General features: G+C 48.9%; 1 protein-coding gene across 4 annotated transcripts in view; it reads left to right on the top strand.

The window, feature by feature from the left end:
• Window positions 1–2,864: 2,864 nt before the first annotated feature.
• The window catches only part of MISP3 (MISP family member 3), an 83,483-nt gene continuing 71,210 nt past the window's right edge, over window positions 2,865–15,137 (top strand). The window contains exon 1 of one of the 4 annotated variants that reach the window (XM_085600443.1): window positions 2,865–3,040. The gene's annotated coding sequence lies outside the window, so the exon portion shown is untranslated. Of the gene's footprint in view, window positions 3,170–3,876; window positions 5,852–15,137 lie in introns of those variants that run through there. The other 3 variants (XM_085600440.1, XM_085600439.1, XM_085600442.1) reach the window with 3 other exon arrangements.

The raw sequence follows: 15,137 nt of genomic DNA, 5'->3' as shown, positions 1-15,137 counted from the left end.
GCCAAGGCATTGCCTTTCCCTCAACACCAAACCCTCCAAAGGTGCGTATAACATGTCACTCGACCCAGAGTAGCAAACACCCTTGCACCAGCCCTGCCTCAAGGTCCCTGGACCGTAGAGGGGAAGGGTCAAGGCCCAGGGTCTAGTCCAGTCTTTAGAATGGCTTATTCTGAATGCACGTGTTCAATTTCCCATCATCCCCTTGTGTTTGCAATTTTCCTTACTGCCTGATTACAGGCCCGGTTCTAGCGGGTGGGCCAGGCCCACCCAAACATGAGCCTGGCCCACCCAAACATGAGCCTGGCCCACCCAAACATGAACCGTGGCCCTCGCAGTGACCTCAGGAAGGCCAACAGAAAATGGCCACTGCAATTAAAATGTTACTCTGAACGCTATTTTTCTAGGAGCTGCGTGATTGGGCATGGGCTCTTTCTCACAGGCACCCCCAATCACGCATCTCCTTTTAGAAAGGTGGGTTGTGTCCCGCCCACTGGTGCAGGTACAGGGACATGGCGAATAGGAGAAATCCTCTTTGGTACCTGTAATCTGTGCGTACCGTCCTGCTGCGTGGATATATCCTTCTTTTCAGAGCTGGAGAAAAGGAGTTTGTTGATCCTGATTCACCTTTCCAGACCCCTTCAGCTGTTTATCAGCTGTGACAGAGTTTGAACGTAGCTGTGGCTATTGTTCTGTTTTTTTAAATTTGCACAGGCCTAGGTAGATACATACTTCGTTTATGCTTCGAGGATGTGTGTATATTAGTTAATATTTTTAAAAATCTGTGAGGGCCCAGCAAGACACATACTTCGTGTATGCCATGTATATTTAATTTATATCATTGTATCGTTATCATGACGGATGCAAGACACAACTACTAAAATGTCCAGATAACTCTGGCGATTAATGATCCTGCTGGAGAGCAATATTTTGTATGTTCGTAATTTTTAAATGCAGATAAACTGTATTTTATGTGGATAGCTCAGTGGGTTACTTGCAGTACAGAAGTTACAATCCTAAAATAGGACAGTGAACTATGAACTGACATCAAAAAGCTGCATACAAACCATGAATGGTATAATTAGAACGTATTTTTTTTGTGTTGCAATATAGTTAGAATTTTCCCAGTCTTTCATTACTCTAATGTTGCTATAAAGAGTTTGTTTTGTCAGATATACATTTTAATCAGTAAAGCCAACCCCGTAACCACTGAGGTATGCTTTAAATCCTGCGTTTGTGCGTCTCCAGACCAAACCCTCTTAAAACATACTGCCCACCAGTATGGATGACATGTGATTCCTACACCTTGTAATCCTCATTGGCTTATGTGACATTCCCTATAGGCTGATTTACATACTTGTAGGATTAATTGTCTCTGCATAATGTGTGCATGATGTAAGTACTGTGACACCCTACCTACACTTTGAGTAGCGCTATACAGCAAATTGATTCAGAGATGAAGAACACTGTTGGAGGGTGGCAGTGAGGGAATCTGAGAAGGAGCTCATTGGGGAGGGGCTACAGAGAGATGAAGGAACCTGGTGGAGGGTGGCAATGAGGGAATCCAAGGAGGAGGTCATGGGGGGGCTACGGAAAGATGAAGTGCACTGTTGGAGGGTGGTAGTGAGGGAGTCTGAGGAGGAGGTTAATAGGGGGAGAGGCTATGGAGCGATGAGGCACACTGGTGGAGCATGGCATTCATGAAATCCGAGGAGGAGGTCATGGGGGGAGGGTGGGGGATACGGAGAGATGAGGTGCACTGGTGGAGGGTGGTAGTGAGGGAGTCTGAGGAGGAGAGGCTATGGAGAGATCAGGGGCACTGTTGGAGGGTGGCAGTGAGGGAATCTGAGAAGGAGCTCATTGGGGAGAGGCTACAGAGATGAAGGAACCTGGTGGAGGGTGGCAATGAGGGAATCCAAGGAGGAGGTCATGGGGGGGCTACGGAAAGATGAAGTGCACTGTTGGAGGGTGGTAGTGAGGGAGTCTGAGGAGGAGGTTAATAGGGGGAGAGGCTATGGAGCGATGAGGCACACTGGTGGAGCATGGCAATCAGGAAATCCGAGGAGGAGGTCATGGGGGGAGCGTGGGGGTTACGGAGAGATGAGGTGCACTGGTGGAGGGTGGTAGTGCGGGAATCTGAGAAGGAGCTCATTGAGGGAAGGGCTACGGAGGGATGAGGGGCACTGGTGGAGGGTGGTAATGAGGGAATCCGAGGAGGAGGTCATGGGGGCAGGGTGGGAGATACGGAGAGATGAGGGGCACTGTTGGAGGGTGGTAGTGAGGGAGTCTGAGGAGGAGGTCGTGAGGGGGAGGGGCTACAGATAGATGGAGTGCACTGTTGGAGGGTGGTAGTAAAGGTATCTACAGAGAAAGAGGTCAGTGGTGGGGCGCCAATAAATAACTCTCCACATGCTCTGTATACACACAGAAGCAATCCTTGTATCATACTGACTGTTTGCAAGTAGATATGATGTAATCTATGGCTTGTAGACTACCTCCTGAAGCGACAAATTGGGCCGGTAGTGGCCCACCCAAATGCCCCCTTGGCCCACCCAAACAAAAATTCCTGGAGCCGGGCCTGCCTGATTAACGGGTGCCGAAAACGGCTGTTTCCTGTTCAGCTTTGCCCTCTGTCCTTGTGTGGCGCCTCTGTCTGGCTCTGCGTTCCTGGCACCCTTGGGTGTCCTCTGTGCTGGAATAAACAGCACCGAACCGGTGCAAACGCTGCGTCCCTGGGCAGCCTGAGGCGCTCTCACAAGCAGGCCCTTCTGGAATGTTCCTTCACTCCCCCTCAACCCCCGCACTTGGAGCAGGCTGGGGCCAGGTACAGCCAGGCCGAGCCATCAAGGTGACCTCCAAACCGACGGCGCCTGGCACGGGCACCCCAGGGCTCGCAGCCTTACTGCGTGTGTCCTTGCCAGTGCGAGCGGGTACCTGTGCAAACTCCCGCACACCTGTCCTTAAATGCGTGCCCTGTGCCCCAACGGCGCCGTAGTGTGTTTACCAGTAACTTCACCTGTGTTTGCCTTAGCCCTGCTTGACTGTGAGTACTTGCACGGAATAACCCATGCATGTTTCCTACCTTTTTATTAACTTTCGAGTCTCCGAAAACAGCCAGAAAGGGATTCGTACGGCGATCCCATTGGAAACAACGGCGTTTACAAGTATTATGGTGAGTGGGGCGTTTTTCACGAATTAAATCCATGTGATGCGTTCTGCAAGTGTGCGGGGGTGAAGAGGCTCAAAGGATGCTGCGTGCGTAGGTATACACCTGTGTGCACGCGTGCAAACCTCTGTCCCTACCTGTTCTTGTCTGTGAGCACCTCCATGTCCCTCACCACGCATGTGTGTGTCAGCGCAGACCTGCCTGTGCTTGACGGTTTACATGCGCACGTACATGCCACTGGGCCGTGTGCACCTGCGTGTCTGCGTGCCCACTTATGGTTGTTACTTGTGCTTGACTGGGAGTTTCTGCCCGTCCACAATCATGGCCTGTGTACCCAGGCAGACGTGTCTTGTCCCTACCTGTACTTGAGTGCGTGTGCTCGTGTGTACTTAACCTTGACTTTTTCTGTATGTGTGTGTGTCAGTGGCGTAACGAAAGTTCAAGCCCCCCCCCCCCCTGCAATATAAACGCCGCTCCGGATTTATTCCGGTGCGCTCAGGCATAGGTACTGTGCCAAGGGGCCCCCCTGCAGCTCGGGGCACCCCACCGCGGGGGATGCGGGGGCCTGTGTTACGCCCCTGGTGTGTGTTTGTGTGTCACTGCATACCCGTGACCAAGTGTCCTTGCCCCTGCTTAGCTGTATCTAACCACATACATTACACGTTGCCTTTATGTTTGTACCTGTCCATTCCTGTGTCTATGCTTACCTGTGATTGTGTGTACTTGTATGTACCTAACCATTGCGTGTGTGCTTGTGTATAGCTATCGCTGTCGTAACTCATGCTTAATTGTGTGTACCTGCACTTGCCTATTTATGTCTGTGTGTGTGCCTGTTTGTATGCTTGCATCCCTGTCTGCTCTTTACTGTGAGTGCCTGCGTGTTCCTATCCTAACCATGCCTGTGCGTACGCTGTACGCATGCATGGCTACGCCTATCCTTTCTGCTGCTTGACTGCAAGTATCTGAGTGTACCTGGACATGCATGGGTACCCGTGGGCAACTGTGTGCCTATATGTGCAGCTCTGTCTGTCCTCACCTATGTGTACTCCTGACCAGTGCTTTTAATGGGCGTGTGCTATCCGGTACTGAGTGCCTGCACTTCTCTCATTTGAAAGGGAGAGTGCCTGCACTTCTCAGCGCTGCTGCAATACATCAAATGGATGAGTACTGGGACTTCTCAAGAGCAAACAGGTACTCTACATAGTGAGTACCCCCACTCCCGTTTCCATTTAAAGCACGGCTCCTGTCTGTCTTTCCATGTGCATACTCCTGTCTGTTTTTGCCTGTGTTTCCCTCTGTCTGCGTGTCCTTTTATCGCCTTTCGATTTGTCCCTCTGTCCTTGCCATAGTGCCTGTCCTGTTGTCTGTGTGGCCTTACCTATTTGTGCTTCGGTTTGTCTTTGCCTGTGAGAACGTCTGTCGGACTGCTCTGTGTGTGTCTCGGCCTCTGTATGCCCTTGTGTGTCTATTTGTCTGTGCGTCTCTCTGTTTACCCGCACGCGTCCCGCTCTTACCTGTGTGTACCTCTGTCTGTCGTTACTAGTGTCTGTCGGTGTGTCTGTGTCTGTGTGCTTGCAGCGGTGTGCCTGTGTCTGTGTGCGTGCAGCGGTGTGTGTTTGTCGGTGTGCCTGTGTCTGTGTGCGTGCAGCGGTGTGTGTTTGTCGGTGTGCCTGTGTCTGTGTACGTGCAGCGGTGTGTGTTTGGCGGTGTGCCTGTGTGCCTGCAGCGGTGTGTGGCTGGCGCAATGCCGCCGCGTGGGGGTGATATGGCCCGTGGGCTGCTGGCCGCTGATTGGCTGTCCTCTTCCGTGCTACACACAGACTCCGGCTCTCAGCTCTTTTAATCCTGGGAGGTCATTGGAGGCGGGAGATTGGCTGTAGACAAGAGCTTACTCAGGCACCAACATCACCGGGGGTGCCACCGACACCGGAGTCAGCGGGGCCCCGCCGACACCACCTGATCCCCACCAGCTGTCACCGGAGCCTAGGGTGTCCCAGCTGTCACCACAGACGTCACCGGAGCCTAGGGGCTACCAGTTATCACCTGCCAGCTGTCACCAGAGCTGACCACTGGAATCAGCTGGAGGCACCAGCCATCACCACTGGAACTGAGGTACTGAAGGCACTGGAGCTGAGGTACTGAAGGTCACCAGTGGAATCAGCTGATGTACTGAAGGTCACCAGTGGAATCAGCTGATGTACTGAAAGTCACCACTGGAATCAGCTGAGGTATTGAAAGTCACCACTGGAATAAGCTGAGGTACTGAAGGTCACCACTGGAATCAGCTGAGGTATTGAAAGTCACCACTGGAATAAGCTGAGGTACTGAATGTACCACTGGAATCAGCTGAGGTACCGAAAGTACCATTGGAATCAGCTGAGGTACTGAAAGTGCCACTGGAATCAGCCGAGGTACTGAAAGGGCCACTGGAATCAGCTGAGATACTGAAAGTCACCACTGGAATCAGCCGAGGTACTGAAAGGGCCACTGGAATCAGCTGAGATACTGAAAGTCACCACTGGAATCAGCTGAGGTACTGAACGTCACCACTAGAACAGTCAGGGGCGCGGAGGTAGACCTCGAGCAGCAGGAAGGGCACCATCTGTCTTCACTAGAATCACTGGTGGAATAAGCGGGGACCCCGAGCTCTTGCCTGGCAGGCGTCATCCGTGAAGCACCCCCCGCCCGGTGAGTACCGACCCCCGCTCTCTCCTTTTCACTCCCCCTCTCCTCTTTTGTCATTGGAGCGCTGGATCTGGGACAGCAGCCCTGGCCAGAGTGAATACGCAGGCAGCGTGAGGTTAGAGGTCACAAACAACAGACTGGGGGTAATTCAGAGACAACAGAACCGGATCCGATGCGTCACTGGCAGCAAGGCCGATGAGTGTAAGGTCAGCGGGGTGCAGGCCAGAGGTCAGACACAGCAGGGCTGGAGCCAGAGGTCGTCACATATTACAGGATGGAGGCCAGAGACCACGAACAGCAAGGCTGGACTCAAGGTTAGACACAGATGGACTGGGGTCAGAGGTCACAGATCGCAGGGTGAGTCCAGAGGTCATGGACAGCAGGCTGGACTCAAGGTCAGGCACAGTGGACTGGTGTCAGAGGCCAAAGGCATAACGACCGTAGACTGCACGCCTTAGATCAATGTGCCACAGAGGGCAGCTGTTCGAACAGCTGGCGTGTCCTGATCTAGAGTTCACTCACTTTAGTATTAACGTGATAAGTGTTAGCTTTTCCAGGTCCATGAGTGACTAGTTGCCACAGGCCAGGCTTTTTCTTTACTCACTGGGACTTGTAGTCCCGATTTTGTACACCTAAACAAAACAACAAATCCCAGAATTGAAGAAAAAAGGTGGAGTGATACAGCTAGTCTTAGAGAAACCTAAGAAACTTGGCCGGATTGTTTATCTAGTGTGAGTTTCAGGAATTGGTCTAACAGGGGTGCAGGAGCCTAACTATTACCCTGCTGTCAGCAGCTGTGATGTCTTGATCCTGGGCTAGTTTTAGTGAGAGCTCTGAGATTATGCCATTAAGGGTGTGTGTGTGTGTGTGGGGGGGGGGGGGGGGGGGCTCACGAGAGAGATGGTGTGGCCGAACGACCAGAACTGCCGAATTTGGAGCTGGGGTACCAGGTTGGAGCCGTGGTGTAGGCTCAACATCCTGTGATTCTGGGCAAATCACATAATCTCCCCATGCCTACCAAAAATGAATGTGTCCTTGTGTGACGTAACGGGTGCTCATGTAAAGCGCAACGATACCTTCGGGTCGAGTCGAGCTATATAAAACTGAAAAAAAGACAGAAACTATGAACAGATCAGGGGAAAGAAAGCAAGAATGAGCCCGAGAACGGCAGAGGCCAACCAACATGGACGGAGACTCTGCGATGCTTTCTTAAAGTCTGCCACAAGAGGGTAGTGCAGGAACGCTTTTGCTATCAAGAACACCATCCGGCTATCTGGCTGGATTTCTGAGGGATTAATTTATTTATTTATTTATTTAATGCTGTTTTATATAGCGCGGATTTTACCCAAAGGAGTAAGAGCGCTTTACAATAGAACCAACTAAGTTACACAAGGAGAATTACACACAAGTTACAAATACAATCGGGATAATTTAAATATAAAATAAGAGGTGGCAAAATTAGGTGAATACAGGTATAGAATACATATTCCACCTGATCCTCTGTCCTGATCTCTTAGGACGATACTGCTCTCCGTCTCGATTTGCAGATAACCTTACTACATTAGTTCCTTAATATTCTGTTTTATGGACCAACAGCTCCAATCACTACAATATCCTCCTGCCTTCTGCAGTGGTCTCCCGGGGACCCTGGTGAACTCTGTCGCAGAGGGGTGTAGCTTCCATTGTTGCAACAGGTGAAGTGGCACCAGGGCACAGGGACCTAAGGGGGGGGGGGGGCATGGAACCCTGATCAATAATATATTTAGCTATCCAGACAACAGCTCGGGGACCCATGACACACTGGTTAGCTACATCTGTCATCGTGCTTGGTGAGCTATGCTGCACCCTGTCCCGAATCTCTTAGGAACAGTGCCACTATGTGTCCTGGTGTCTTCTATCATGATTTTTGAGGGGGAGGTCAAATAAACGACCCCGGTGTGTGATTGCACACCCATAGTCAGGGCCACTGGAATTATGTGATTGTGCGGCCACGGCTATATTCACATAATTATGGATTTGACACATTTGCGCACAACCCGTCACCTGCTGCATAATCTGCAGATTTTAACAAAAAAGAAATTTCGTTTCTAGCTCAAACGGTTCAAAAGTTACTAAAAACGAAGCAAAATGTTTTGTTGCGCAGTGGAAGGCCAATTGGAAAGGTTGACTGGTCACCTTTCTTTTTCTTATGTCTTCATTTTGGGTGTTAAACAGGTTCTAATTAGGTGAAACCTATGTCCAGATAGTGTTAGTATGTGTAAAAATGAGAAAATAATTAATACTGTTATAGAATGTGCCACTTTGCGCCACATAATTGGCCTTTTCTTGCCACATAATTTAGTTTATCCGGCTCAAGAATTGGACCCACCCCTGCCGCATAATTCCAGTGGACCTGTGTATAATTTGCTTTTCGCTGGTAAACAAACAGTCCTTGGAAAGTTGTGTGTGCTGGTGTGCATGCCCCCCCCCCTTCAGCCGGTGGCCTATAATTAAGGGCTCCCTGTTTTCCGTTTTTACTGATTTTTACAGATAAATACAGACAGAAAACCATTTATGTTCTTGTGTGTATTTATTTCTAAATGTGGATAAAAACGGAAAATGGGAGCTTTTTGAGTGATTCTAAATACACTTTGCTATTACTGCCAGACCAATAACGGTGTGGATTGATAGGTAAGGGGGTTAAAAAAGAAAGAAGTTTTAGTAAAGAGGCTTAACCTCTTGAGTGCCCATGACGAGATGGTCTCGTCATGGGCCGCGGTTGCGCTGTGCCCATGACGAGACTATCTCGTCATGAACCCCGCCCGCTAATGAAAGGGCTGGCACAGGGCGGGGAAAGGGCGGGGCACTCAAGGGGTTAAACAACAGTAGATATGCACAAGGCTGATACTGAAATGTGCATATTTCCATATAAGTGCGTTGATTTCTCTTCTATGGGTGTTCATATCACTGAATCCAGGCAGGCATTCAAGCATGACTGCATATTTATTTGTTAAATACATATGGAAATATATCATTTTAAGCATAATTGTTTTCACAAAACCCATAATAAATATGGATAAACACAGATAAAGTTGACAAAAAATAAATATGGATAAATACAGACGGAAATGTCAAAAAAAAAATACCATAAAACCGGGAGCCTACCTATAATCAAATATCAGTTGCACTCGATCCAGTTTGTATCAGTGTAACTCACCATGCAGCGTTCAGGGGCGCTGGAAGTAGGGGTGCAGGAGGTGCTGCAGCACCCTGAAAAAACAACCTGTAGGTCAGTAGGAGAATGAGGCCTTTGATTTTAATCCTCTATTGCCGCCTTTGGTCTTCATTCAGACAGAGGTCAAATGTCGGACAGTGCCATTTGAAAAACTGCCCTTTATTAGGTTGAGCCTGGGCAGTGCATGTTCAGCTCTGCGAGGCATGCTGTATTGAGGTATGGAATAGAAGCTCCGCCCATTTACCGTCCATCTTTTCAATTGGCTCCTGTTACTGTCCTTTCTAAATGATTGTTTTTGATTCGTGAATTGGCTTAGTAGTCCCTCCTTAGTACCTTTTGGAACCTCCCATAAGGACTGGCTCTTTTACTTATGTTGTTACTCTGCATGTTTCATTTAGGTCTGTGAGCACTTAAAAAAAAAAATGACTTTCTCCTGTTGCAGGAGAACATGCTTTCGTGCAGGGGAACACTTTTAAACTCTCTGCTCCTCATCGCCCGGGGACCGCTTATCATCTCTCTGCTCCTCATGAACAGGGCGCCATGCTTAACCCCTTCGCCGCGGCAGGAATTCCGCCGCGGCGCTGGGGGGGTGTGGGAGCAGTTGCGGTGGCGCTGTGCTCGTGACGGAACCACTCCGTCACGAGCCACGGGTGAGCTGTGCTCATGACGGAGTGGTTCCGTCACATCTCCGCCCACTGCGCTAATCGCCCGCACAGGCGGGGAATTAGCGCCGCGTGGGCGGAGCGGCCGCCAACGGCCGCAGCATGACGGAACCACTCCGTCATGAGCACATGGCGCCCGTGGCTCATGACGGAGTGGTTCCGTCATGAGCAGGCAAGGGGTTAATGTTTCAGCACGGCGCCCCCTTTCATGTAAACAACAACACGGGCAATACAAATAGTGGCGGCCACAGATGTATTTTGACAGCAGGCACCCGCTCGCATAACTCGTTGTTTTTTAAAATTTCCATTAAATCATGGCGGCAGCGCATCTTCTTGTGCGCAGCTCGCACAAAACGTTTATTTTTTTTAAAATAATCAATCATGGCGGGTGCACGTCTTGTTGCGCGCCGGTCGCCCAAAAACATACCTTGATGTTAACAAACCATTCCATGCCAATTTCATTGATATTTTGTAAAGCAAGTGCTGCTCGGATTACATCACGATGTGGAGAAACAGATACAGAAAACAAACTGTTCCATAACTTTCAGTAATTGCCTGTTCCTTTCATGTTTTATGCACTGCTTGTTTGTAACTTAAAAAAAAAACTTTTGTACCGGCACTCCAATGGCATCAGAGCGCTGGCTCGAACCTGGTTCCCCCGCATAAAAGTCGCCCGCTCCAGCCATTACGTCAGATCTTCTTCATAGCCCTGTTCTACCTGATCCACATAATTCAACTGCACCCCATGCCACATATTTCCACTACACAAATCCACTCCACACCACACTATCCCGTGCCAGACAATTCCACAACTAACAATTTCAATCCAACCCACATAATTCAACTCTACACCACATACATCCACTACATAAACATAACTAAAAGAGATTGTCATTTACAATGCCATTAGCTCTAACTTTCACAAATGCGAAACCGATTGCATTGCAAATGCTTATTCTTTCAGCATCGTGATTGGTGTGTGCATTTTAACTTTCTGTATCCACATGGCGAGGGCAGCAGTGGCCTGTGCAGGTAAGAGCGGTGGGGCGGTGAGGCTGGGGATTTCAGCAGACGGCTGCTGCACATGGCCGGACTGGGAACCACAACCGGCCCTGGCAAAGTGCTCGGCCGCCCCCCCTCCCCCCACCCAGGGGTGGGGGAATGACGCCAAGCTCTTTGCCAGGGCCGGTTTTCGGGCGATTTTGTTACAGGGCCGATTTTGCAGCTATGCTGCAAAAACGGCCCTGTAACAAAAACGGCCCCCAGGGGCCCAAAACAGGCCCCCACCTCTGCGGCGCACTGGGGATTGCCCGGTGCCCGCTACGGCCAGTCCGGCCCTGCTTCTTGTGCGAGGGGCATTTGTAATGTGAAATAAGTGACAATCTGCTGGCCCATGGGAAGCGTATAAGGAAAGGCTGTAGGATGTCAAATATATGTCACACAACAACAATCAAATAGCTCGAATGAAATGTCTAAAAATGTATCAGCAACAAGGAAAGTACAAATTGGGCAGGATGATTTCTTTGTAATTCTGACGTGGTTATCTTTCATCTGTTTGGAGCCGGGGTATGTAACTAGGCATGCTTCAAATAAGGGTTTTCGATGATGGAAGTGAAATGGAATAAGGACAATTTTGATACAATTGTGAAAAGAAGTGATAAGAACATTCTTTCACAAAGCAAACCACTCGTTAGAGCATGGAGCGGCTCCGATCCAGATTGGATCCAGGGTAATTGATGATTTCTGAGGGGACACGCTGATCCCTAAAGGTCCCTCCTGCACCCTACAGTGATGTCTCTCTAAAAGCTCACCTGGCCACTCCTGGTGCTTGAGGGATCCAGTCTTCCGTCCTCGCTGCTGAGGAACCTTGCTGCTTCGTGTCATGGTTTCTGATGGACTTAGCCCTGGTATCTTAGGCACCCAGCAGCTGCCTCGGTCTCCAAGGGGCCCCACTGCCCTTGCCGTGATGTCCGATAGGCCCTCCAGCCCTAGGTCATGATTTTGAGCGTGGACTCCTGCCCAGTTCTCTCTGCCTTGATTTTCAAGGACCCTCTGATCTTTAATCCTGGATTCTGAAGAGCTCTGCTTTCCTCTGCTCTCATCTCAGAGGTTTCTTGTCACCCCTTGTCTGATTTCTGGTGACCATACAGCCCTCTGGTGCCACCAGTGAGTGGAACACAAGCCTGTGTCCTGATTTCTGAGGGAGCCTGCTGGCTCTTATCCTCATTTCTGACATACAGCTCCTTTATTTCCCGCTTCCTAAGGGACACCACTAGGCTTTGCCTTACATTCTGAAGGGCCCGGCTGCTCTTTGTTGGGATTCCTACAAGCCCCTTGTGTCCTAGGGCCTGAGATGTCCTGTCCCATCTGCCCTGATCTCTGATGCCCTTTGTCTTGATTGCAGCTCTTTACTGCTCTCTGTCTGGATTATGAAGTGCCCCATCACTCTGATTGATTCCGAAGGATCCTGCCTCCCTCCTGCGCGACCAATAAGAGAAGCAGCTGCCCTTTGTATTGATCTCCAAGTGACCCTGCCGGCCATTGTCCTCAATTTTGTGGGACTCTGTTGCCTTAATTTTTGAGGAACCCTTCTAAATAAAAAATAAATCTAAATGAGCCTGCTCCCCTTTGTCCTCATGCTGGGTGATCATTTGCCCTGAACCTGGAGACATTTTGCTGTCCCTCTGTTCTGGTCCCCGAGGGACCAGTTGCCTTTTTCTCAGTGGCGTAGCAAGGTCAGGTGGTACCCGGTGCGGAAACTTTCTTGTCACCCCCGGCTTGACAAAATGGCAAAAATATGTGTTTAAAACACATATTTTTGCCATTTTGTTACCCCCCTCAGTGATGACACCCGGGGCGGCCAGGACCCACGCACCCCCTTCCTACGCCACTGCTTTCTCTCGACTTCTGAGGTCCCTCTACCTTTCCTCCAAGTTAGGACGGGCCCTGCCATCCCCTGTGAATCCCTGCGGTCACATTTCACCGTCTCCCGGTTTCTTCAGGGCCCTGATGTTCTGATTTCCAGAGAAACCTGTTTCCCTCTTTTCAGGTCTCCCAAGCAGCCTGATCTCCCCTGTACTTATGTGCCTCTGTGTCGGTATTTCTATAATACAAACCTTGTGGGGAAGCATAATCCAGGACGGTGGAACAGTTCTAGATTATATACAATAAGCAACAGGAGTTTAGCTAGCCCGCCAGGTGCTGAAGGAACTCGAACAAGGTCCTTATCGAGGGACATTCAGGGATTCCACAGACCTGCCAACTCTTAGCAGTGTGTGTCACACGATATCGACTTCCTTCATACGGTCACCTGGTGAAGAGCCAATATCAAAAGGTGGCAGGCAAGGCGAGCTAGAAACCTTTGCCTCAGTGGGCCTCCAGCTCGTCTTTGGAGGGTGTAAGCAGCTGATGTCCATTAAGTGGTATGAACACACCCCAGGACATCGGCAGCAGCCTGCACCTCCTTTTGTTTATTTTGGGGGCTGGGGAAGGAGATCAGTGGGGCAAGGATCTGGGCAGAAATGCATCTCAGGCAGTTCCCGGCATCAACCTCCAAACCCTCCTAGGCCACGCCTCTTTCCCCACACAGCAAATTTGACTTCGAAGTTGGTAGGTCCAGATCCATGAAGAGCTGGTTTTTAGTTCCTTCCTTGAAGGAGTTCTGGCGTCAGTGGTGTGGGAATGATTTTCAGATTGGGGTGCTGGCCATTGGTACCACCTCCCTAAAGTTATAGTAATTTTGTAAAATTAAGGTGTTAATGATTAAGCAAGTGCAGAAAGTGTCAAATCCCATCTGGATGAGAGTGGTGACCCCTTTGTCATCTTTCCTTTGGTATTTTTGGAAAAAATAGGGACAAGTGGGCCTTTTAAAGAACATTTCCTGCACAACATGAATTCTACATGGTATAAAAAGCATCTTTATAGAAAGCACGTTGTCTGCGAAATGGCTCTCGATACTATAAATGGGCAAGAACTAGTGGAAAGTCAGCCCAGTCTTCATGACCTAAGAATAAGGGGGTTTAATTACAAGTGCCTTGCACCACTTTTGCATAATTTTTAACATGGGAAAAGTGACGTACGGGTGGCACATGGGGCTTGTAAATATGCCCCAAGATCTTTTTTGACGAATGCAGTTTACTGTACCTGAGTTTTTTAAAAGAAAAGTATGAACGTGGCTCATCAGACATTTGTGTGCTCAACTGAAACATTGGATGTGAAGAATAGATTCATTCAGAATTCCCCTCTTCATACCCAGAGTCATCATCCTGTGCACCAGAGGTCCCTCAGAACTGCGCTCCTCAGCCTAGCTAAATGCTCTGTTCGACTGATCATGATACTCACCAGCCTGCTTCAAAGTTAGGCTCCTGTTAATTGACACACTCACTGCAAATCCACTTTCGATAATATCCAAAACTCACAGAGGAACCTTTTAATGATAACACAGTAATTCCCTCATGATTTTGTTCTTGATATTATGTAGACTCCCTCTCACCTTCATTCTGGATAATACCCAAATCATGACCTCGTGATAAATTGATCTAATAATCCCTATTACCTATCGTGCGCAGATGCAGCAAAAAAGTCAACTTTTTGTAAGAGTAGAACATTTGTTAAAATGAAACATTAAGCAGCAGAGGATAAAATAACACACATATATAATGCATAAGGGAAAATGATACCTGTAAGAGAAGCTTTGCATCCTTTAAATTCAATGCCCCATATTAATTATGTGCTATGGTATTATGCCCTTCAAAATATTGTGAAAGCAAAAAGGTGATGGATGCAATGCTTGAATTAATCTCAGCCACTGGTAATATAGGATGGTATTCCTGTTCATCATTTTTAGGTCTGTCCTGGGCATCACATGCACTGCTCTGCGAGGCATGCTGTATTAGAGTATTGACTTAAGGCCCCGCCCATTCTCCGCCCATATTTTTCCTTGGCATGTGTCATTGTCCTTCGTAAATGCTGGCTTCTGATTCGTTAATAGGCTTGTTAGTCTCTCATTAGTACCACCTTGTCTTCATTTGTAACCTCCCACAAGAACTGGCCCTTTTACTTCTGTTGTTACACGGTATGTTTATTTTAGTCTGTAAGCACTATTTACTTTAAAAATGAGTTTCTCCTACTGCAGGCACGAGGTGCTTTCCTGCAACATTCAGCACGCCATGCACGCTTTCACTTTCGAAGCAGCCCAGGACAATACTGCCCGCTTCTTTGAAATGAAATAGTTCTTGCATTTACGAGAGTTTGAGCTATTGGCATTGTAAATGACAATAGCTTAAACTCTTGCAAATGCGAGACCTATTGCATTGCAAATATTTTTTTGTAAAAGCATCCCATACGGTGCTTTCACTTTAATGTTGGCCACGCCCCTTTCTCTAGACGAGCCGGGTCTACAGAAAGGTGCGCG

The sequence above is a fragment of the Triturus cristatus genome, chromosome 4_2 (assembly GCF_964204655.1).
Source record: "Triturus cristatus chromosome 4_2, aTriCri1.1, whole genome shotgun sequence".
Classification (NCBI taxonomy): domain Eukaryota; kingdom Metazoa; phylum Chordata; class Amphibia; order Caudata; family Salamandridae; genus Triturus; species Triturus cristatus.
Note: the sequence above shows the minus strand (reverse complement) of the source record. Positions and strands in the feature narration are given on the sequence as shown.